Source organism: Panthera pardus, unplaced genomic scaffold (assembly GCF_024362965.1).
Source record: "Panthera pardus isolate Hobbes unplaced genomic scaffold, ASM2436296v1 HiC_scaffold_13, whole genome shotgun sequence".
Taxonomy (NCBI): Eukaryota; Metazoa; Chordata; class Mammalia; order Carnivora; family Felidae; genus Panthera; species Panthera pardus.
Genome location: NW_026526688.1, coordinates 135,167,225 through 135,192,343, shown reverse-complemented (window position 1 = coordinate 135,192,343; position 25,119 = coordinate 135,167,225). Strand labels below are relative to the sequence as shown.

At 37.9% G+C, this 25,119-nt stretch overlaps 1 pseudogene; it reads left to right on the top strand.

Annotated features, from left to right (window-relative positions):
* LOC109274949 (diphthamide biosynthesis protein 3-like) overlaps window positions 1-24,693 on the top strand; it is a 27,518-nt pseudogene extending 2,825 nt beyond the window's left edge.
* Window positions 24,694-25,119: the final 426 nt, after the last annotated feature.

Genomic DNA, 25,119 nt, shown 5'->3' with positions numbered 1-25,119 from the left:
CCCTAAAAAAGAATTTTTTTAAATGTTTATTTATTTTTGAGAGAGAGAGAGAGAGAGAGAGAGAGACAGAGTGTGGGTGGCGGAGGCACAGAGAGAGAGGGAGACACAGAATCTGAAGCAGGCTCCAGGCTCTAAACTGTTAGCACAGAGCCTGACATGGGGCTTGAACTCATGAACTGCAAGTTTATGACCTGAGCCAAAGTCGGACCCTCAACCAACTGAAGTGCTTCTAGCTTTCAGTTCTTAAAGAGAGGAAGCATGCCATGTTCATTTGCTAATGACTTTAGTTGAAGAGTGAACATTGGTTATAAACAGCAAAATTAAGAAGGCTATGGCAAGTTTCTGTGGCATCGTTAAAACCTGCTGGAAAGGAAGTTCAGTTTTAAAATTGAAATAATTGTAATTCACATACAGTTGTAATATATAATAGAGAGTGATCTCTTGTACCTTTTTCTCAGTTTCCCCCAATGGTAACAGCTATAGTGTAATAACAACCAGGATATTGACATGGATGCAATCCAACAATGTTATTCATATTTCCCCAGTTTTACTTGTACTTTCACACATATGTGTGCATCTGTATATTGTATGTGTGTGTGTGTATATTCTATGCAGTTTTATCATTTTTTAGATTTATGTATCTGCTACTACAGTCAAGATACTGAACAGGTCCAATACCACGAGGATTTCTCATGTTATCCTTTATTTTATTTTATTATTTTATTTTATTTTATTTTATTTTATTTTATTTTATTTTATTTTATTTTATTTTATTTTATTTTTTAAAGTTTATTTATTTTGAGAGAGAGAGAGAGAGAGCATGTGCACAAGTGCATTAGTGGGGGAGGGGCAGAGAGAAGGAGAGACAGAATCCCAAGCAGGCTCTGCATTGTCAGTGCAGAGCCCGATGTGGTGCTCAACCCACGAACTATGAGATCATGACCTGAGCCAAGATCAAGAGTCTGATGCTTAACTGACCAAGCCACCTAGGCACCCCATTGTGTTATCCTTTTATAACCACACCTACTTTCCTTCTGCTCCCACGTTTTCCTTAAACAACCAGTAATCTGTTTCTTATTGCTGTATTTTGCCATTTCAATGAAGTTATATAATCATGCATGAAGTAACCTTAAAAAATTTTTTTAAAAGTTTATTTATTTTTGAGAGACAGAGAGAGAGAGAACGAGTGGGAGAGGAGCAGAGATAGAGATGGAGACACAGAATCTGAAGCAGGTCCAGGCTTGGAGCTGTCAGCACAGAACCCGATGTGGGGCTTGAACCCACGAGTGGTGGATCATGACCTGAGCCAAAGTTGGATGCTTAACCAACTGAGCCCCCCAGGTGCCTCTGAAGTGACCTTTTTTAAAAAATAGACTTGGGGGGGGCGGTCCTGGGTAGCTCAGTTGGTTGAGCATCCAATTCTTGATTTTGGCTCAGGTCATGATCTCATGGTTCGTGGGATCCAGCCCTGTGTCAGGCTCTGTGCTGACAGCACAGTGTTTGCTTCAGATTCTCTGTTTCTCTCCACCCCTTCCCTCCACTCAAAATAAATAAATAAACTTAAAAAAATAGACTTTATTTTTTAGAGTAATTGTATGTTCACAGCAAAATGAGAGCAGAAAGTACAGAGAGTTCTCATGTACTCTAACACATGCATAGCCTCCCCCTCCAGAATGATGCATATATTACAATTGATGAACCTGAATTGACACATCATTATTAGCTAAGGCCCATAGTTTATACATTTTATATTGGGTTCACTTTTAGTGTACATTCTGTGGGTTTGCACAAATGTATAATGACATATATCTACCATTACTGTATCACACAAAATAGTTTCACTGTCCCAAAAATCTTCTGTGTTCTGTCTATTCATTCCTTCCTCCCTGCAACCCCTACAACCACAGATTTTTTACTGTCTCTGTAGTTTTGTCTTTTCCAGAATGTTATCTAGTTGGAACCATATATATCATAGTTGGATTTCAAAATTGGCTTTTATCCCCCTAGTATAATTCTCTGGAGATTTAGCCAGGTTGTTGTGTGTATGAATGGTTCCTCCTTTTTTTTTTTTTTTAATTGCTGTAGTACCCCATGATATGGATGTGCCACAATTTGATTAACCTTCCACCCCTTAAAGGACATCTGGACAGTTGCCTGTGTTTGGCTGTTATGGTTAAAGCTGCTGGGTCCACTCACACACAGGTCTTTGTGTGAATGTAAATTTTCCTTTTTCTGGGATAAAGGCCCAGGAGTACAATTGTTTGGATGTATAGTAGATGAGTGTTTAGTTTTACAAGATGCTGCCAAACTGTTTGCTAGAATGGCTATATCATTTTATGTTTTCACCAGCTATATATGAGTGATCCAGTTTCTGAACATAGCTTTGCCAGCCTTCGGTGGTGTCACTTTTTTATTTTAGCCATTCTGTTAAGTGTGTACTGAAATTACACTGTGGTCTCAGTTTGTATTTCTCTAATGGCAAGGGATGTTGAACATCTTTTTCATGTGCTTCTTTGCTATCTGTATATTCTCCTCATATGGGCTTTCATAGGACAAAATTTTAAATTCTGATGAGGTCCAATTTATTAGTTTCTCTTTTTATGGCTTTTGCTTTTGGTGCCAATTCTAAGAACTCTTCCTAGCTCTAGAGCCCAAAGAATTTCTCTTGTATTTTTTTTTCCTGAACATTTTACAGTTTCAGAGTTTTATATTTAAATCTATGATCCATTTTGAGTTAATTTTGAACAAGATGTAAGATTTAAGTCAAGGCTTATTTATTTTTTTTGCCTATGGATGCCCAATTGCTACATAATCATTTGTTGAAAGGCCATCCTCCCTTCATTGAACTCTTATGCAGCTTTGTCAAAAATCAGTTAAAATCATATTTATGTGGGCCCATTTTGGGTTCTTTATTTTGTTTCACTGACCTATGTGTTTATTATTAAGGTAGTCTATTTTTGTGATCTAATTTGATGAGTGCATGTACTTTACATGAATTCGCTATATTTTATTTTTATGGTCATTCTAGATTTTTCTTGTTGTTAAAAATTAAACTGGTGAATCCAAAAGCTGAGATAATGAAAATAACTAAAGTGGATTGAGAACCTATTATTTTCCAGGTACTACTCTAGGTACTTTCTTGTGTACGATTTAATTTGTGCAACACCCCTAAGAAGTAGGAACTATCCTTATTTTACAGATGAAACTGAAGCACAGAGGAGTTAAAGCTTATACTGCTCTTAGGTCGGAATATGCCTATGACTTTCAAGGTACGCCTAATATTCACAGTGTTAGGCAAGTTGCTACAGAAGGGTACTTATTTATACCTTGTGGAGCCCAAGCAATATGGTTCATGAAATATGTCTTTTAATACCATGTTGAAAGTTTATGCCTATATTTTGCTGACAAGTTGACCCACTATAAAAGTAAAGATGTAATTAAAATTTTTTTTTAACATTCATTTGTTTTTGAGAGACAGAGAGAAACACAGCGTGAGCTGGGGAGAGGCAGAGAGAGAGGGAGACATGGAATCTGAAGGAGGCTTCAGGCTCTGAGCTGTCAGCACAGAGCCCAATGGGGGGCTTGAACTCATGAACCGTGAGATCTTGACTTGAGCCGAAGTTGGATGCCCAACTGACTGAGCCACCCAGGTGCCCCAATAAAGATGTAATTTGAAAACAAAATGTGACTACCTACAAGTGCACAGAATTTTCTGAAAGACATTTTTGAATGATCTTTAAAGCACTTTGTTTACTTTCCCTTGCTACTTGATGGCCCTTACTTTGCTAATATCCACCTTATTATTTTTTTAATTGATGTATAGTTGACTTGTCCACATTATTTATATTAAGTATAAACAAAAAGCATGAAAGAAAAAGGTTATTATCTTTGGATCCTAGACAGTGCCATTTTTTCATGGCTTTATTTAAATTACACCTGGTACACATAGAAATTGTTGCTTTTGTAGGTGAGCTTAGAGTTTTTCTAATAGTGAAAAGAAAAATGATTTCTCCATGGAGCTCTCCTCACATGGATGTTAAGTAAAAAAAATTTGAAGCTTCTTAAATATATTCAGTGGAAAGCCCCTAATAATATTATGAAAGTTTTTTTTAATGAGTGGTTTAATGATTGTGGTTATAGAAGTTATTTTTCCTTGTTACTGTAGTATTTTTTTTTTTTTTTACTTTCATGGTGGTATTGACATTTGACATTTTTCTGTTATTATGTATTTATAGTTGTGGTAGGCTAAATAATGGCTCCACCAAAGATATCTGTGCCCTAATCTCTGGAACCTGTGACTATTACCTTATATGGCAAAAGGGACTTTGCAGAAGTGAGTAAATTAAGGATCTGGAGATGGGAAGATTATCCTGCATTATCTGAGCAGACTCTAAATGTAATTACACAAGACCTCATAAAAGGGACTTGGAGGGAGTTTTGTGAAGATGATGGCAGCAAGAGATTGAAGTGATGCAGGGAAGGAGTCCTGAGCCAAGCAATGCAGATGGCCTCTAGAAGCTAGGAAAAAACAATAACATGAATTCTTCCCAGAGCCTCCAGAAGGAATCAGCACTGCCAGCAGCTTAACGTTAGCCCAGTGAAACTGATTTCAGACTTCCAGTCTCCCAAACTGTAAGAGAATAAATTTACATTGCCTTAAGCTGTCAAGTCTGTGATTATAGCAACCATAGGAAACTGATTACAGTAGTCTTACACACAAGTAGAATAATGGAATATTGCAAGCCTAGTCTGATTTGTAGCATGCTGAGGCCAGGATCTCCTGAAATTTAGTGTAAGGTGGTTGATTGCATAATTATTTTTCTTTTGATACAAATGTCTTTAAAAAGGTGGCTTGCATCATCTTTGAGGCCAGGGCAACTGGAGAGAGGTGAGCCTGTGGGATGATATCCAAGGGAAAAGTTGACCTGAGAGGGATCAGGGCAAGCCAGGAAGGAAATTTCAAGATAGAGTTCAGGGAAAGAGTTCTTATTGGACAAGTCAAAGTTATAAGGAGAAAGAAAGCTAAGGGCAAGGTGAAGATGGGATAACAGAAGGTCAGTGGAGGGGGACGTTGAGCTAGGCAAGGCTATGAAAGTTGGTATCGGTTTAAGACTCACTGGAATGATGAACTGAAGATGGCTCAAGGTTACTTTCACTTTGGTTGCCTAGCAAACAATTGTGTAAATTATGTCCACCAGAAAAGTATGCAAGCCAATGTATGCAGTTACCTGATGCCTCCCCTTGTTCCTTAAGGATCTGCCACCCAGATCCTGTTGACAGTACTGCCTATGAAGAAATTTAAGAACCACTAGTTCAGAGAAGACAAGAAACTTCAGGTCCTTTCCTGCTGTTGAAACAATTACTCTATGGGTGGGGACACAGAGTACCAGTGCCAATAAAGGCATTCCTGCTTGTGTCTCAGTCACATATGTCTATGTTCTATTTTTTGTTGTGTTTTGGGCCCATGGCAGAACTGAACATAGCCTACCACATAAGCTTTCCAAGTGTTAAAGAATAATATTCAATGAAAGTTCCATTTTACATTCTCATTTTCTTAGCAATTGAGTTTATGTTGTTGTAGCTTTCCTCCTTTATTTCCCCAGTGAGGGGAGGAGGATCTGATCATTTTGAACTTGTCTGGAGTTGTTGCCAGATAAAAGTGGAAAGTAGAAAACCTTCTAGGAGGGTTGAGAGGGAGAGGAAGAGACAGCAGGGATAAAACGAGAGTGTCTTGTTTCTTCCTTTCCAGGGTGTATCCCAGGAAACTGTTAAGCCCCTTTTCACATTCCACATGGTGCCAAAGTGACATGGCACTGTCACAGTGGGATATTAGACCTGGTTGAGGAGAGTGCTGTAGGCCTGTGGGAGGACACATTCGGTGTAACACTGAGAGTGCAGCCTGTCATTATCAGGCTTCCTTGGAGATAAGGAAGTCTACCAGGGCCTAAAACAGCCCTCGTTGGGGCAAGGAGGATGCAGAGGGGCCTAGAGAAGCTAGGGGTACTATAAAAAAACCAGCCATATTTTAGCAGATGCCAGTGTGGCAGACATAGGGGATCATGTGAAATGAGGGATATATTCAAGAAGGTGTGAATATTTGAAAAGCAGGGTCAAATGTACATCAGATATCCCTTACATTGGTGCCACAGTGATAAGTAAGCGCCCCAAGATTTAGGTCAAGCAGAAAGCAGAGAACCTAAGTAAGTGATCCCTGAAATTATACCCCCAAAAACTAATCTAAAAGATCCTGAATTAATCTTTTTTAAAAGTTATTTATTTATTGAGAGAGAGGGAGGGAGGGAGGAAGAGAGAGAGAGAGACAGAGAGAGAGAAAGAGTTAGTTATTGGTTAGTTAGTTCACGGGAGGGGGAGAGAGAAAAGGAGAGAGAGGGAATCCCAAGCAGGGTGCACAGTCAGCCTGTGAAGCCCCATGTGGGGCTCAAACCCATGAACCCATGAGATCATGATCTGAGCAGAAATCAAGGGTTGGATGCTTAACTGACTGAGCCACCCAGGCACCCCCTTAATTAATATTAAAGAAAAGACTGAGATACCTTAAATGCACATATGAGAGTTTTTGTTTTATTTTGCTACTGTATGGGAATGAGGGCTGGAAACAGAATAAATTTAGTTATAAAAATAAATTTACATTGAAGTTTTTTTTGCACATTTAAATAGGAGGTTACAGATTTTATCCTTGTCACCCAAGATTATTCTTTTATCTATCTATCTATCTATCTATCTATCTATCTATCTACCTACCTACCTGCCTATCTATCTATCTGCCTATGTATCTATCTATTTATTAAAGTAAGCCCTACACCCAATGTGGGGCTTCAGCTTATGAATCTGAGATCAAGAGTCACATGCCCTAGCCAGGTGCCCTTCCGATGTCAGTCTTTTTAAATTTGTGTTCTTAAATCTACTCCAGGACTGTATGCTTTACTCTCTGTTTTCCTACCCACAAAAATCTTCCTAAGTACTTCTTAGTTATCTCAAAGATTGGTCATCATTGACTTTATACTTGCCAAACCTAGTGCTTTCTCTGCAGTCCTTATTCTATATGATTTCTGTGCCAGTCCTGTGACAATCTGTCCCCAGATTCCTCCTCATGCATATTCTGCTCTGTGTTGTGTGCTGATGTCTGAATCCTTGTTGCTGTACTTCCTGGTCTCCTGGAGTTGTTCATGACTGAGTTAAGATGAGGAGAGGCAATGGTGAAGATTGTAAGGGAACCTCTCTGCTAACTTCAAAATCTGAATCATCCCAAAAAAAAAAAAAAAAATCTGAATCATCCCTAGATCTGCTTTAGCTATTGTTTTCTTATTCTCTTGATTTTTAGACACATTTACTGCCATTTCAAAGGTCTATGGATTCTAATTTTTGCATTATGTTACAATAAACTGTTCACTACCTTCTTTATCTCCAGCCTCAAATATATGTAAGTTTCTAAATGATGGCATAGCATGTGACTTACAGAGAATTGACCTTAAATAAATGTTTATTGGCTAAATGAGTAGGTAGAAGTATGGGATGAGGTAATAGAATAACTCCTCCTGAGGGAATTATCAGAATCAACGTTTTGCCAAGATTCTAATACTCTGCTGAGGATCACCCTCTGTGTTGCTCATCAGTGTGTGTCTTATCCCCAGGTGTTTTCATACAGAAAAAGGTGAGAAGCTTTGCTTTGTGGATAAGAGAGTTTCCTATACAGATAAACTTCCTGAATCATTGGAAAGTAACAAGACTGCATTGAAAAGTAAAGCAGATCCAAACATAGTACAAGTGTAAAGACAATGCTTCTCAAAATTTTCCTCTTAATTATCCATAAGGACAGAAGAAGGTGAATATGTATGTCTGGACCTAGATCCATAACAGTGGTATAGATTAGGAAGCCAATCTGCCACCAACGGAGAGTTTCTCTTTAGAATTAATTTAAATGTACATTTGATCCTACGATAGAAAAGTCTTCTACCTTGAATCAAGTTGACTTTCGCAATATGTGGCCCCAGTTTTACCCTGTGACTTCATGTGTCTGCTGGCTAACTGCTCCCTAGCACTTGCTCCACGTTGTCCATGCTTCTCGTTTGAGAAGCACAGCATGAGGGTACAGACAGATAACTTGATGTTGGCAGATTTCTTTCTAAGAGAACATTTTTGGTGGAAGAAGAGAGCTGGAGGCCACCAGGTGTTTGTAATAGGGGCAGGAGAGAAAGTTTGTCATGGGGGTAGGAAAGGTCAATGAACATTTAGGGTGGGAATCACTTTGGGTTTTTCCTTTGACTAGTCCTGATGTCTTAGAATTCATATAAATGAATTTATATGCCTCATATAAATACCTAAGTCTCTGTAATTGCTATTTGGCCATATGTCTGTAGCATGCTGACTTCTAGGAAAATATCACTTGGAGCACTTGCTATTGGTTACAACTCCCATGCTGCTGAATAGGATCATGTTTTACAACTGGGATTGGGGTGCAGGAGTGATTGGGATGAAACACTAGTGTGTTCCCTTCTCAAATGGCACCTCTATCTTTTTGAAACGCTCAATATATTTCACATGCTAATTAATGTGAGCCACAACTTTTCCCTTTAATAATTCTAAATGGCTCTACTTCCTGTTATGAAATTGCCAGCAAGAGAAGAATCTTATCTTGCTAGGTAACCTATGTATCCTGCCCCAAACCACAACTGCGAATCTGAATGCAGATTTACCATCTGTGTACATATTGTCACCGTGGTCCCAGACCACACGTCACATATCTGTTTCTTTTAGTAAGGTTGACATTTCTTGCAGTGCACTTCACCTTTGCTCTTACCGGATATGTACAATTTCATTTAGGAAAGAAGTGCTGAGATGGGAGGAAATAGAAGCTTTGAATACATTGTAAATCTGATATGCAAATTTTATCACAGTTGCATTATTTGCTAAAGTTCATTTTGAGGCACTCTGGGATGTGATTAATTTTAAGGGCAATACAGGATGTTGTTTGCTGAATTTATAGGCCCTGTGGGATAAATGAACCTGCCTGTTTCCTTATTACCAAGGGAATTTTTAATAGAAAATGGAAGCATAATAGTTAGAGTAGAACATTATAGTACCTTATTTTTACGGAGGCATAAACTATACTAGGAACTGAGCCATAGGATAAATGGGCCTATTGCAGCATAGGTCAAGCTAGTAAAATTAAAATGTGCTCAATTCTGTCTATGTGTACTTTTCTGTGCATCACAAGCATATCTTGTACCTCTTAGCAAAAAGGACCTATTCTATCCATCTATCTATCTATCTATCTATCTATCATCTATCATCTAATTATCTATTATCTATATCAATCAATCAATGAGTCAGTCATCTATCAATATTTTCAAATGATTCCATATTTCCACAGCCATAATTACTACTTTCTTAAAAAAATTTATATTCCATAGGATTCGCAACAATCATTTGGCAATTGGTCTAGTGTTATTTTGTTTGTTTGTTTGTTTGTTTGTTTGTTTGTTTTTTACTTTCCTAACTGATTTGTTTAGGAAAGAGTACCTTGGGATGTTTTCCATTTTTTTTCTTTATTTAAATTCAAATTAGTGTAAACATACAGTGTAGTATTGGTTTCTGGAGTAGAACTGAGTAAGTCATCATTTACGTATAACACCCAGTGTGCATCCCAACAAGGGCCCTCCTCAATGCCCATAGCCTATTTGGCCCATGCCTCCTACCCAACATCCCTCCAGCAACTCTCAGTTTGTTCTATGTATTTAAGAGTCTCTTATGGTTTGCCTCCCTTGCTGTTTCTTTCCTATTTTTCCTTCCCTTCCCCTATGTTCATTTGTTTTGTTTCTTAAATTCCACATATGTGTGTTATTTTAAAGTTGATATTTAAATTCTATATTATTGCACAGCTAGTATCTTTTTTTCCTAACTGGATTATAAGCCTTCAGGGAACAGGGAGTATAATTTACTTTTTGTATTACCCAAAGGTAATACAATTATCAATGAACAGTGTATTGACTTTCAATTATATAGGAACATTTTTTAAACCAATATAGGAAAATTGAGTTTCAAACTATTCAGCAGTTACTCAAGAAGCCAGGTGTATGCAGTCAGATTATATCCCTCTTCACAGGTAACTACCCATGCCAATTCATTTCATGAACATTATTGAGAATTTAATTTTTTTAAAAGTTTATTTATTTTTGAGAGACAGAGAGAGACCAAGTGCGAGTGGGGGAGGGGCAGAGAGAGAGGGAGACACAGGATATGAAACAGGCTTCAGGTTCTGAGCTGTTAGCACAGAGCCCGACACGGGGCTCAAACTCACAAACTGTGAGATCATGACCTGAGCCGGAGTCGGATGCTCAACCGACTGAGCCACTCGGGTGCCCCGAGAATTTAATTTTTAAGGGGCTGTGTATGGTGGAAGGGAGAATGGGTAAGTTATTTTTTCTTTGTTTACAAAACTATTTTATTTTTCTCCTGGGAACACAAGAAGACATATTTTCCCCAGTATCCCTTTGTGTCCAGGTGGACTGTGTCATTAAGTCCTTCTAATGGAAGGCGAGTGGAAGTGATATATGCCACTTTGAGGCCGTAAACAGCCCTTGTTCAGTCTTCCTTGTTCTTCCTTCCTAACCACACAGCTGGAAGGGAGAGCTTTTAATATGGTAGAACTATGGAAATATCATGAGTCCTGAGGTTGAGTACCTGCAAGAGTGGCCCAGAAGATGTCATGGCCAGGAACTTTAGCTCTGGATTTTATATGAGCAAGAATATTGTATTATTGAATAAAACTGCTGAGACATTGCAGCTGTCACAAGTTAATGTTGAATAATACATGAAGAAAAATCAGTAATAGGGATTGAAGAGTTAAGAGCTTCAATTAGAGGAAAACAAATGAAAGAAGAGAGGGAGGGGGATTGGAACCAATTGATTGGTCTTTGATTGGGCTCCATGGAGTGGATGATCAGAAGACACTGCTGGCGGTGTTAATGGCTGTAGGAACTTTAAGAAAGAAGGTGTGAAATATTTATTTGAAATGTTTTTAGAATATAGTACTTGAAACATATAAAAGAATACACAGTGATGTTTAATTTTGAAGCATAGTAATAAAATGAACACTTGTGAACACACCGCTGAGCTAAGAATCAGAACTTTATCATTATTGTTGTAAGTGGCAGCTGTACGGATAAATTTGATAAACATGATGAAAAAAAGTGAGTCTCAGAAGATTATAACATTTATTTATAAAGCTCAAAAAAGCATATTAAAAGAATGAGGTATTTAGGGATACATATATGCCTAATTTTTAAGTTGCTATGCTGTGCTCTTTTGTCCTAAACCTTTGGTAAAATATTTTCTGAATTTTGTTGGTATGCTGGGAGGATAAGAGCTGAAATTTAATGAGAGAAGAGAGATATATAAAATATGACTATATTCTCACTTCTCAAAGTGAGTTCTGTGGACCAGAAACCTTGGCATAACTTTGGATCTTGTTAGTAATGCAGAACCTCAGTACTAGTGAGACCTACTGAATCAGAACCTGCATTTTAAGAGCATCCTAGGTTATTTGTATGCACATTAATCCGAGAAGCACTGGACCACAGCACATTGTATAGCCCATTCTTCAGAATCCCTGTTCTTCCCCTTCTCTTGAATTGACCCCATTTACTGTGTTCATTGGGTAGTTCCACAGAAGGACAAAAGAAAGGATCGGGAAACTAATGTCTACTGAGCACCCACTTGGAAATACAGACATATCTAGGGTTACCCTTCTTTCCTCTTTCCCCAATCCCTAATTCTCTGTTATAATCAAGCTTATGGTAGCAGCAGTCATCAACTCCTCTAAATCCCTAAATCACTGTAATTGCTGTTTAGCTATATGTCAGTAGCATGCTGACTTCTAAGGAAACATCAGAACACCTGTTATTGGTTATACTCTTACGTAATGCCATGTTCCTGAAAAGGATCATGTGTTACAACTTGGGTTGTGGTGTAGGAGTGATTGGGATGAAGCACTAGTGTGTTCTTTTCTCAAATGACACCTCTATCTTTTTGAAATTCTGGGTGTATTTCACACACTAATGAATGACCTTGCTGGCTGCTAATGCAAGCCAGAAAGCATTAATTTGCTCCAGTTTTTACCAAGTACTGATGGATCCTGTCAGGAATAGGGCTAAAAGATGAGAGTAGACATTTCCTTAACTAGATTTTAAAAAAGGACAGACTCTTTAGTTCTGTAAAATGAGTTGACATGTGGCATTAAATTCATTGCTGTTATCTGTCATTGACTTTTCTGGGCAGAATAATGAATGCTAAACTTTTGTTAGAAATATGGCTCAATCTTAATATCGCAAATGTGTTGGTAGACCAGAAGGAATGTAATTGTTTTATCAGAATGACTTTGGTTTGTGGAAGTGTAATTAATGGAAGAGATAGCTGATGCCATCAGAATTTTCCATTTATGTTTTGAAAATCCAACAAAAACCTAACAATGAAATATACAAAAAAAATAAATCATACTTCGGAATATAAAAGAGATTAAAGAGTAACTGAGGTGGCTTCTCATTAAGCATGGTGGACAGCATATATGCAATCTCTACCACCGCCACTGAAAGCTCCCTAAAATGACAGCATAGAGATTAAAAAAAAAAGTTATAAGTCCCAAGGGCAAAGAGACCAGGAGAGGGGAAAAATACAACATAATTTGGATGCAGAAAACAGATTGCTCTGGTAATTTATGGCCACATAATTAACTATCTCAAAAGTTAATGGATTAAAACAAATATTATATCATACTCTACAATTTTTATGGTCAAAAATTTGGGCAGGATTCAGTTGGGTGATTCTAATATTTCATATGGTATTGACTGTGATTCCTGAGGGGTATTTCTCTGCAGTTGGACTGATTTGGAGTATCTAGGATTGCTTTATTCATGCACTTGAGCAGAGGGAGCTGGAGTCTGGGCTTAGGTGGATCTCTTTCTCTCTCCATGCAGTCTCAGGGCCTTCCAATGTCGTCTGTCCTGCAGCGTGGTTCGATTGTTTCCCGGTAGTTCAGGCCATCTAAATGAGTGTTCAAGAGACAGGATCCGTAGGCTGTCACTCTCTTAGGGCCTGGGTCTGACAACTCGCACAGCTCCATTTTTGCCATATTTTATGAGTCAAAGTAGTAGTTTCAATAGAACAAATGGGCCAAAATAATTATGGCCATCTTTATTCCCCAGATATATGAATAGTAACAGACCTAGAAGATGAGGAATCTGAAACTCAAGCTAGCAGTGAGGGAAACATCCAGGTCAGTTGAGTGTGCTCCAGAGCCCTAGAAACTAGGCTTGGGAATTTCAGGTACTTCTGAAAAGAGGGAGGGGGTACAAGCAGGGCCAAAAATGTAAGGATCAGTTGAAAGTCTATATAAAAGCAGTTAGATCTTCTGATCCCCTTCCACAGTTTGCTGAGCCCCTTCTCCATAGAAGACTAGAGGTTAATTTCTGGAGAGGTTAAACGAAGCAGACTCTGGACTTGGGCATAACTGAAAGCAGGTGAAACATACAGAAAACAAAGATATTAGATTAAAATCTACACACTGTGCCATGAAATCCCCTTCCCCTCACCTCTTAAATGAGCTTTGATGATACTGGCAGGCTCTCAGGTAAAAACTGGAGGATTCCTCTCTTGATATTTATGTCTCAGAGAAAATTTCTACAGGTGTGGACAGTTAGGGGCCCAGCGGGACAACACCATCAGATCCACTGTCAGTGAAGTAGTCAACAAGTCACATCTACACATGCAGCATCTACTTGGTTTTTTAGTGCCTCATTGTTAAAATCAGCAATCAAGGATCGATAGACATATGAGGCAGGTTCTTTTAGAAACCAAACCAAATAGGGGTGTCTGGGTGACATAGTCAGTTAAGCATCCCACACTTGGTTTCAGCTCAGGTTATGATCTCATGGTTTGTGAGTTTGAGCCCTGGATCGGGCTGTGCACAGATGGCATGGTGCCTGCTTAGGATTCTGTCTCTCCTTCTCTCTGCTCCTCTCTTGCTTGTGCTTGCCTTCTCTCAAAGTAAATGAATAAACTTAAAAAAAAATTTTTAGATGCCAAACCAAATACGTAGAAATAAAGAACATAGGGTAGATAAAAAATGTAAAGAGCAAAATAAAATAATGAAAACTGTAATTAATATCCCTAAGTGATGAGAAAATATATTTTATAAATGAAACAAAAAGGACATCAAATAAACTAGAATTCTTAGAAATAAAAACTATTGGATCACATTGAGTAAACAAAGAAATGAAAACTATGGGGCCAGAAATTAAATATTAAATAGAATCTTTGAAAGATATATTTGAGGAAAATTTATGAATAAAACAACCAAAGAGATCAAAAATTTGAGAAATTATAAGAAAGTTAAAAAATAAGTTCAAGTGGTCCCCTATCCAGGTGCTAGAACAAGCAGAGATAACAGAGAAAACAGAGGGGAATAAAAATTGGGGAGAATTATCAAATAACAGGCTAGAGGCTATGGACTGCCAGACTGATAGGGACCACTGAGAGAAAATAGGACAGATGAGAAAAGCATCCACACTTTGGTACATCATCATGAAATTCCAGAAAATTGACAAAGAGAAACTCCCAAAGTCTCTGAGGATGAAGAAAATTGACCAGTTTTCAAAAATTGTACTCGATTTCAGATGAGCAACCCTGAATACCAGAAAATAATGGAATGACATATTCAAAATTCTGATTGAAATGATTTCCAATCTGGAACTCTGTGTTCAGCTAGGCTATCAGTCAAGTGGGTAGGAAAAGACATAATGCCTCTACCTGGTTAAAATGTGATAGAATATATTCAGCACGAAAAAGTTGTGAGTGATAATTTCTGTTTATGCATTCAATTCTCAATTGGACTCTAAAGTTCCCAAGGGATATGATTTTAATTTTGATTTGTCCTGCATAGCATCTGAATAAGGTAGGCATTTATAAATGGTGTTTATGAATAAATGGACTCTGTTCAGCTTTTTTTTTTTTTTTAAACTTTTCTAATGTTTATTTATTTTTGAGAGAGACAGAGACAGAATGTGAGTGGGTTAGGGGCAGAGAGAGAGGGAGACACAGAATCCGAAGCAGGCTCCAGGCCCCGAGCTGTCAACACAGAGCCCGACGCGGGGCTTGAACTCATGAGCTGTGAGATCATGACCTGAGCTGAAGTCGGACACTCAACCGACTGAGCCACCCAGGCGCCCCGACTCTGTTCAGCTTTAAATCATGATTATTGGAATCATGTGCTGAATATAATAGCATTGCTATTATATTGCTAAATAAATATATTGCATTGCTAAATAAGTAACTTATTTTCTTAGTTGCCGTTTCTTGATACCATACCTAGTATTTATTCTCAGATGTTTTTTCATGAATTGTCTTTATTTAGAAAAAAAAATTTTTGTCTTCTTATTCTCTCATTTGGTCCAACAGTTCAAAGAATTTGTGGCTTGAATGTTTAAGAAGAAGAGTGGAATATGATGCTCACATTTGTTATAACAAAATACTTTTGGAGGCTTTTATGGTGATGTTGGCCTGATAACACTAGGTACCAATAAATTAAAGACAAAATTTGAATTTTCCCTGTTGTAATTACTATCTGGACCAGTAATCAGGTGCTTAGTTACTCTCAGCATTACTGTTGGTAATAAAGTGTTTATGGCCACCAGTGAATAGGAGCTATATTAAATAAAGCAACAAGCTGATTGGTTTATACAGTAGAGGGAGATGGCTCTGGACCCTAGGAATAGCGGCTCAAGAACTCAGGCATCTGTAGGAGGACCTGAAAATCAGAAAAGACTACAGTTAGAATTGTCAAAAACAACAGAGATCAAGAGGGACAGTAAAGGGAAAGTCAGCTTGGATCAGATGCAGAAGTATTCAGCGTCTTGAGAAAATTCAGACTTCAGAATGATAGGAAGAAAATTTGACCTCAGGTGGTTGAACAGAAATATTCAGAACTAAATAATATAGGAAGTCACTCATTAACTAATGCATACCTGTTTGTTTTTATTTGCGTGTAGGTAAAAACTGTAATTTCTTCTGCTTGTAGCAAAGCTTTTACTTTTTTTTCTTTTTTGCTTTTAAGAAGACTGACTAGATAATGTGGGATTTCTCATTGAGATAATTATAGAGGGTATGGTAAGAATTTCATATCACTAGCAAGAGTGTAAAAAAGAGCCTTCTGTGACCTCACACATCCTAATTAATGTACAATCTTATGATGGAGGCATTTTATTACTTATGCTCCCAAGGCAATACCAAGGTTGATTGCTACCACTGTGTTCACCCCTGAGCTAATCATTGACAAATTCTGTGGTGTGCTGGGAGCCGTACAAGGGCAAGACTAGGACATGGGGACAGTGAAGAATAAATGCCTTTGTGGTAGAGATGCCAGTCATCTCTTCCCTACACACTCTTTTCATTAGGGAATCTGCTTTCCTGTAATCTGTGGCAGGGGTAGCCTTATGTATCACATGACACTATGGCTGACTGGACCATGGATGGACATCTGAGCCAAGTTAAGCCTGGAATTTGGAGCTGGGATACTGAGAGCTTGATTCAAATAAACAGCGGTAGGCACTGGACCCAGGAGATGATGCAAATTTTGGATTTGTGGACTTGTTGGCCACATGCGGTCATTGAGAGGGAAGGAACAGTAGACACAGGTAGATTCAGCTAATGTTTGACTGCTGCTGGGTGGAGAGTGATAGTGATTGGCTTTTTAAATCCAAGTCTTATTCGTAGGAGTCCTAATTTTACTTAGGTACTTTGAGGATGTAAACTTCAGATACCCTCTACTTCCCATAGATTGAACGAAATTCTGCTCTTTCAACAGTAGAGTCACATTCATCGTTCCATTCAGTTTTTCTAACCCAGCAATAAAATTGACCCACTGAATACCAGTTAATATATGGTTACAGAATGCCCAGTCTGTTGCAATCACATGATTTCACAACTACTTGGATTTTATCTGTCTCCTTTAGAAGATTATAATTCCCTGAATTTTTAAACAAGGAATCTACACCAGTTTGTTTCACGTAACATGTGGCCAATGGCTTTTTGAAATTGGATATTTCCTGAGCTGTAGTAAACTTGGCTTATGAGAAACATGTTTAGTTTAATGCTCTAATATAATAAATAATATTCTTAGCACTAAATATTGACATATTTTTAATAAATTTCCTTTAGAGCTGTTTATATGAAAAGCTTGGTGTATATGTGTGTTACATTGTGAGTATCCTCCCAAACGATTGATTGCATTAAGCATATCAGGTCCTTTATGACTCATAGAGGAATTCTAGAGTCAACAGCCTGCCTCTTAACAACAGGCATGAGGAGCAGAGCCTGGCAGCATGTGGCTGGAAGCCTTTGGTCATTATGGTTCCCAAATAGTCATTCTGATTCCAAATGGTGTACAGGGCAGATGGTGGGCTTCTCCACCTTTAAGAACATTTGGATGAGCATGTATCACTGTAAATTCAATTATTTGGCAATTGTTAAGTAAAATCATCTTTAGAAAATTAACTGTCTTTAGAGATATTTTCCCAGTTCCAAATTAAAAAAATATTGCCTATATAATAACACAACTGTAATATTGAATTAAGCTGCCTATTTATTGACTTTCCCAAGAGATTTCTTTCTTGCTTTTCCTGTGATACGTTGTAACATTACCATAATGGGACTTTATTATTTCTCATTTTCCGCATGCATTGCTCTGATAATTGGGAAAAGTCAGAAAATCCAACTATTGAAATGAGTGACTTTTACGTTTGGAAAACTAATTTGTTCTACATAAATATAGGAGCTCATGTTATGTCACTTAAAATACACAAGACTGACCACTGTCAATTTAACTTTTTATTAAAGGAAATTATTTGCTTAATCAAAATATGTATACCATATCTTTCTGTTTGTTTTTCTTTTTTTGGTCACTTACCCTATTTTATTTTTTGCCTCCTTCTCCCAAAATTCAACAATTTTTTAAAAATTTTTTAATGTTTATTCAGTTTTTGAGAGAGACAGAGAGTGAGGGGGGCAGGGAGAGGTAACAGAGAGAGAGGAAGATGCAGAATCCAAAGCAGGCTCCACGATCTGAGTTGTCAGCACAGATCCAGACATGGGGCTCGAACTCACATACTGTGAGATCATGACCTGAGCCAAGTTGGCCGCTTAACCAACTGAGCCATCCAGGCGCCCCTCAACAATTTTTTTGATATTTATGTTTACATTTGAGAATTTAAAGATTTTGGATATAGGCAGTAATCAATGTACAGGAAATTAGCAGCAAAAGTGTCATAACTGATACAGGCAGAGAAAGTACATGATTTATTCACCTTCCAGCCCAGTTTCCTCCCAGAACTCCTGTTGGAGGAGAGAAGCCTTGTGCTTTAGGACATCTTGTTCTTTTTTTAGTTGTTGTTTTTGTTGATGGTAGTGTTCACAGTTGCAAATTGCATCAATTTGTACTTTTAGAAACCTATAGTGCTATGGAATCTGTCCCTAAGTACTTTCCTACTTCTATTTCTGCTCTCACATCCTAGGTTTTTGCCTTGTTTAGTATTCAGCCTAGTTCTTTGTCCCTTTGATGAGGGGAAAAAACATTTATATATAAAAACTCTTCCAGTCCGGAGGACATTACTTGGAACTCTCCAGCTGCAGGAGAACTATGACTGAGTTCTCTCCAATGTCACTTCCCATGGTCATGAGCTGAGGGGGCCAAGATTCTCAGGGCCAGTTCCCACAAACCTCACATCCCTGCTTACCTTAAGTTTTGCCATTACATGATGAGACCTTCCAGATTATCCATTATTTCAAAAACAATTCTCCTGTCATTGCTCAGAGCATACTCTGGTCTGATGCTCTCTTCTGCCTTTCCCTGTCCAGACTCTTCCACTCTGTCTTCGGGAGCCTAGGGTCTGTCACCTGTAAGCGGCTCAACACCTCCGCCCCTTGTCTGATTGTTCCTATGACATTCTTGTTCAAGTGACACCAGCTTTTACTGGTACCACTCCCTCTGCAGTCCCTCCAGAAGTAGCTATGTTTTTTCTCGTGCTCCGTGTGCACTTCAGGGCTTGGAGGTGAATAGATGGCTTCTTATTTTTCTTCATTGCCTACAAATCTCTTTTTGTCTCTTTAAATACCTAGTTCTTTAGTTCCCAACTTCAGATGTTACCATTACTTCACCTTGTGGTGCCATCTACCCTCCTCTCAGGTGCCTCCTCTCACTGCTGGCTCCTGGGTGACTGTGACTGTGGCTCATTCTTCTCTTGTTTCTGAGTTCTGCTCTCAGCTGCTTCAGGAATCTCTTCCTCCTCTCCATTTTCCTGACTTGTATATTTACTTATATCTGAAGCTGGTATCACTGGTGACTGCACCACCTCCCACATCTCATTTTCCTCTTTGACTTTGCCTCCCAGCCTGCTGACCACTACCTCTTACCCTATATCCACTTGATAGGGCTACATCTTAAAGACTTCCTATCAATTGTTCCACATTTTGCTGTTTTAAACCTGTTAATGTCCTCCCTCCCCTTTTTTTCCAAATTAGATTCCATGTTTTGGCTCTATAACCATTCCCTCAGTAACATCTTTAACTCTCTTGACCCCCTTCTCCTCCATTGTATGCACCTAAGCAAACGTGAGTCCCTCCTAGCCCCAGTTATCTGTGTATCCTGGCCCTACACCAGAGCAGGTGAATGCTGCCGGATAATAATTACACTATGCTGCTCACAGGCCTTGCCTCAGGTTTAGGACCCCAGATCTCAAAATCATCAGACACTTCAGAAAATTCTATTTCACTTTTCCAGTAAATTCACCTTTAGCCTCCCTAGATGACTCTTTCATATCTTCTCTTTAACCCTTCAATTTCAAGACACTACTTATTCTTTCTTACTTTCAACTGATAACTTGGCTTTGTATTTCCTGGAGAAAAGAGATGCCACCAACAAGAAATGCTTCATGTTTCTACCACCCACGTGTATTGTTAGCCACATATTCTGCCTTTCCTCCTCTGTTGCTCTTGACTTGTGTTCTTGATCAGTTTGCTTCTTCAAATCATTCTTAGGTTTTCCAGGTCCCTGTCTTTAGCACATCTCTAAATGTTGGATTGCCCCAGAGTTTTTTTTCAGCTCCGTAATCTTTTCTAGTTACACTTTCCTGAGGAGAGCCTGTTTAGTCCCATGGCTTTAAATACCATCTCTGTGTTGATGGCTCCCAAATTTTTAGCTCCACCCTAAACTCTGTCCTGAGCATCAGAAGTATACTCTGACTGCTTACTTAACATTTTCACTTGGGTGTCTTGTAGACTTTTCTAATCTAACGTGGTCAAAACTCCTAGCTTTCTCAAAAAGAAATAAAAATCTATTCTCTCTCAATCCTTCCACATATCAGCAAATGGTACTGTCATCCATCCAGTGGTTGTTCAGGCCAAAATGGTGGAAATTGTTGTTGAATCCTCTTTCACTCATTGTCCCTGTTGAATCCACCAGCAAGTCCAGTTGCCCATATTTCCAGATTATATCCTGAATCTGACCACAGCCTATCATTTTTCAGACTTAGACCAAATTGTCACTATGTCTTACTCAGTGCACTTAAAAGTTCCTGAAATTAGCACAACTCACATGTCTATGTTTATTGTCCACTTGCCCACATTAAAATATGAACTCTTTGAGCATAGAGCCTTTGTCTTGTTCATTGCTGTGTGCCTAGTGCCTGTACCTGGCACATAGTAAGGGGTCAGTAAGTAGTTTCTCCTGATTAACATTTCAGTCTATGGAGTCTGTCTTTCAGAGTAATCATTGAACTATATGGAAAGTATTAAAAACTTACATTCCTGAAATCTGAGCAAATTGTCTAGTGTCAGTGCTTAAAATTTTAAAAAGGTAATTGATCATGCTGGTGCCTAGATTTCAGCTCCAAACTATTCATATGACGTGACTGTAAAGAGATCATTTAAAAACATATATACCTGTGTATATATAATAACACAAAAATATATACAATTATATGCACATATGTGTGTGTATATATACACATAAACATATATGTACATTTAGTATATACATGCACAAGCTTACTATTTTATAAATAGTCATATTGTAGATGCAGTTTTTTCCCTTTGTTATTTTTTATTTGCTTCTCCCTTCCCTACTTGTCTTTACCTATTACTATAGTTCTCCCAGCCCCCAAATAACCATCTGCTTTGTTTTTCTCCTGAATTTTTCTTCTGTACACTATTGTAAGTATAAAGACGTAAATACATTTGTTATATGTATTTAAATATATAGCTATAGAAAGATATTTGGTCATTGTTTTACAAAAATGGGATCACATTAAGCTTAATCTTGTGCACTTCACTATTTAAAAGGATACCTTTAGCAATTTGTTGCAAATGCTTCTACAAATTACAGGTTCCTATTCTTGCCATAAAAAAACTAAGACTCCATTAAAACACTCCTGTGACATATAAATGAAGAGAGAGGGCTGAAGAATTATATCACTCTATTGAATAGGCCCTAAATAGTAGTTCAAGTAAGAATAGCCTAGGGGTTATTAGTATGACTGGTGAGGGAGTCTTGAGAATTGTGTATATAAGTACGAGGACCTCTGCAATGTTGCTGTGGTAATGAGAGCATTGGTTTGGGAGTAAAATGGCCCAGATTTTTCTTTTTTTTTTGAGTTTATTATGTAAATTTTTATTTTTTTAAAATTTTTTTATTATTTATTTATTTATTTATTTATTTATTTATTTATTTATTTATTTATTTATTTATCTATCTCCCTCCCACCCCCCATCAACCCTCAGTTTGTTCTCAGTTTTTAAGAGTCTCTTATGCTTTGGCTCTCTCCCACTCTAACCTCCTTTTTTTTTTTTTCCTTCCCCTCCCCCGTGGGTTTCTGTTAAGTTTCTCAGCAACCACCTAAGAGTGAAAACATATGGTATCTGTCTTTCTCTGTATGGCTTATTTCACTTAGCATCACACTCTCCAGTTCCATCCACGTTGCTACAAAGGGCCATATTTCATTCTTTCTCATTAAAATGGCCCAGATTTTAATTTATATTCTGCAGCTGACACACTGGCTAGCCTTTGGCAATTAATTTAATCTCTCTGGGGTAACCTAATTTCTGGACAGAAGACTTGGGTTCAAGTTTATTACTAGGAATGTAATCTTATAAAGATCTTAAGTTATTAAGTTCTCTGATCTGCCAGCCAGAGATGGTAATAATATTTGTCATACCAACCCCATAGGTTATTGTGTTGGATTCTAGGAGATAAAATATTAAAACATTTCTTAGATTGTGATGTGATCTACAAATGGGAGTGGCCATTATTTTTTTTTCCCCTCACATATCAGTTGAAGGCTGTAACAGACATATCTGAGTGTTAGTTCAGTTGTTCCCTGTCCATTGTGGTAGCTACTAACCACAGGCAGCTATTAAGCACTGGCGACGTGACTAGGCCAGATGATACAGGCTGTAAGTGCAAATGCACCCAGGATTTTAAGACTTAGTATGAAAAACAAAGTAAAATATCTCACTATTTTTTTAATATTGATTAGTTGTTTAAATGATGCTTTGCAAATATATAGTTAAATAAAAATATTATTAAAATTAATGTCAAAAATTATTTTTTTCTTTTTAATTTAAAATTATTTATGTGTCAGGAATCACTCAGTTGAAGGTATGACCTTAGTGAATATGTTTGTACCAGGTGGGCTTGCTGCCTACCTGCAGCTGGCTCACGGTGGGACTTTTAGACTCTTCGGAATTCCCTGTCCACGTAGGGCTCCTGTAGGGTCACTTCCAGCATGAGATCAGGTGTACCCATTTCAGGTAAATTATTGGCACGTGTGGGCTCCTAAAGAGCTAGCAACCTAAAAATGTTCTGCTGTTTTCCTTAATTAGTTTTGATGGATTAAGTTCCCTAACAGCTGGTTGTTTATATCATAGGAATTCAGGATGGCTCGCACATTCTGTCTTGTTCTCGCTTTGATTACCTGCTCAGCCTTCAGCTCTGATTCCTGCCTAATTTTACACTGCAGCTTTCATCTCTTTAAGAGTCTCTTGTGATGACCTTCTCTTAAATCCTCCATCAGCTGGGTCCCCCTAAGCCCATCTCCTTGTTAAATGTGCAATATCTCATGCCTGATGGCTGTAAGGTCATAACCAGTGGTCTGGCTTCACCTCTTGAGTTGAATCCAAATGTTAACAGCCTTTGTTACCACTGAGGCTGGGCTTTAACAAGGATCTTGTTTGTTGTTTATTAATTTTTCACTTACATAGTATTAGGCTTCATAGTTACTATATACAGTACTGAGTAGATTGTCTTTTAATAATGCCACATTGGTTCACTGGCATATCAATAGACGAGGCATATACATTAATCTGAACAACTTGGAAGTATAAATGCAGAATGAATGCATTCAAAAGTGTGAATCTTGTGTTCACCAACCTTATGATGGCGATCATTTCACAATATACATGTACATCAAGTCATCACATTGTAAACCTTAAACTTATACAAAGTTATATGTCATTTATTACACACTAAAGCTGGGGAAGAAACCCCAACTATAACAAACCAAAGCACAAATCTTGAGAAGCTATACAGATACTCTAATAACATTGCCAATACTTAAGCATTACTTTACCGTCACGCTTTGTAAGGTTTTATTTTTATTATATCTGCATTTTGTTTCTAGAGTTTCAAGGGACCCAGTCCTAGTGCAGAAATAAAATGTACCCATCAGAATATCCACAGCTCACCTAAGGATGGTCCAAAGCTGGGAGGGAGGTATGTGCAGCTGGCTGGCAGAACCAGTATTCCAAAGAATGAGGGCAGGATAGAATGGTGAGCTAAATCAAACAAAAGTCAATTTGACTGCGTGTCCAGAAGATTAACTACCTGAAATAAAAGGTGGAGAAAACATGGTTTAGCAACATTATAAGAAAAAAGAAGAATGGGCTTGAACTAAATTATTAATATGCAATTTCAATTTCAGGGAGATGTGACTTACTTTGCTATCTTTGAAAATACATACTTTTAAGCCACAATGTTATCTTAGTTGTTCTTATCTTACTTGTTTTGGCTTTGGAGCCAAAAGATGAAAAGTCAGGTGTGTTTTTACTTTATGTATAAGTTTGTAAACAAACTGAAATCTTTCTTGTAATATTTGTAGCTTAGGGAAATATTTTTTTCAAGACTTAAACAATAAGAGGATAATTGAGTAATTCATAGTTTCCTCATCTATTCAGTAATTCATTACTCTATTTAAAGTTACACTTTAGAGTTCCTCTGGTGATTACACCTGGCTTGGCCAAGTGCCCATGAGGTTATACTGGCTGGACGGTGTCAGGTGGTGGGGGTAGCTGGAGTGATGGCCTTTTGTTGGCCCCAGTGACAATGGTGGTTTTCACAATGAGGTGGACATTGAGGACTTCCAGTAAGATGAAGACTCAGTGATGTTTTTCTACCCCTGCTTGTGTGGAGATGACTTCTCCATCACCGAGAAAGATTTGGAGACTGGGAAAGATGTGGCAATGTGTTTTAGTTGTTCTCTCATTATAAAAGTCATTGATGACCGAGACCAGTTTATGTGTGGAGAAACGGTTCCAGCCCCTTTGACCAACAAATAATTAGTTAATAAGTGCTGAAGAAAATTTTAGGAATCCAAATGCCTAGCAGTTGGAAATGAGCCAAAGTGAAAACATCAAATACAAAGTTACTGGCTTCTTCACAGGAGACAACCATTTTGTGGTTTGCTATTCTGTTAGATGGTGGATTCTTTCCACTGACTTCTAAGTTCATCTTCAATCAAAACAGCAAGTGCATGGCAGGGCATACCTGGATTTTGTGCTCAAAACTTTGAATTGGAAGTGTTCTTAATTCTCTGCCTGAGTTTAAAGGAAGATAATTTCAGATAAGTGCTTTCTTTCTCTCAGTATCATTTTTTAGTGAGCTTGTTTTTTTATTTTATTTTTTCCTTTATTTTAAATTTAAATTTTAGTTAACATACAGTGAAATATTGGTTTTGGGAATAGAATTCAGTGATTCATCACTTTACACAGCATCCAGTGCTC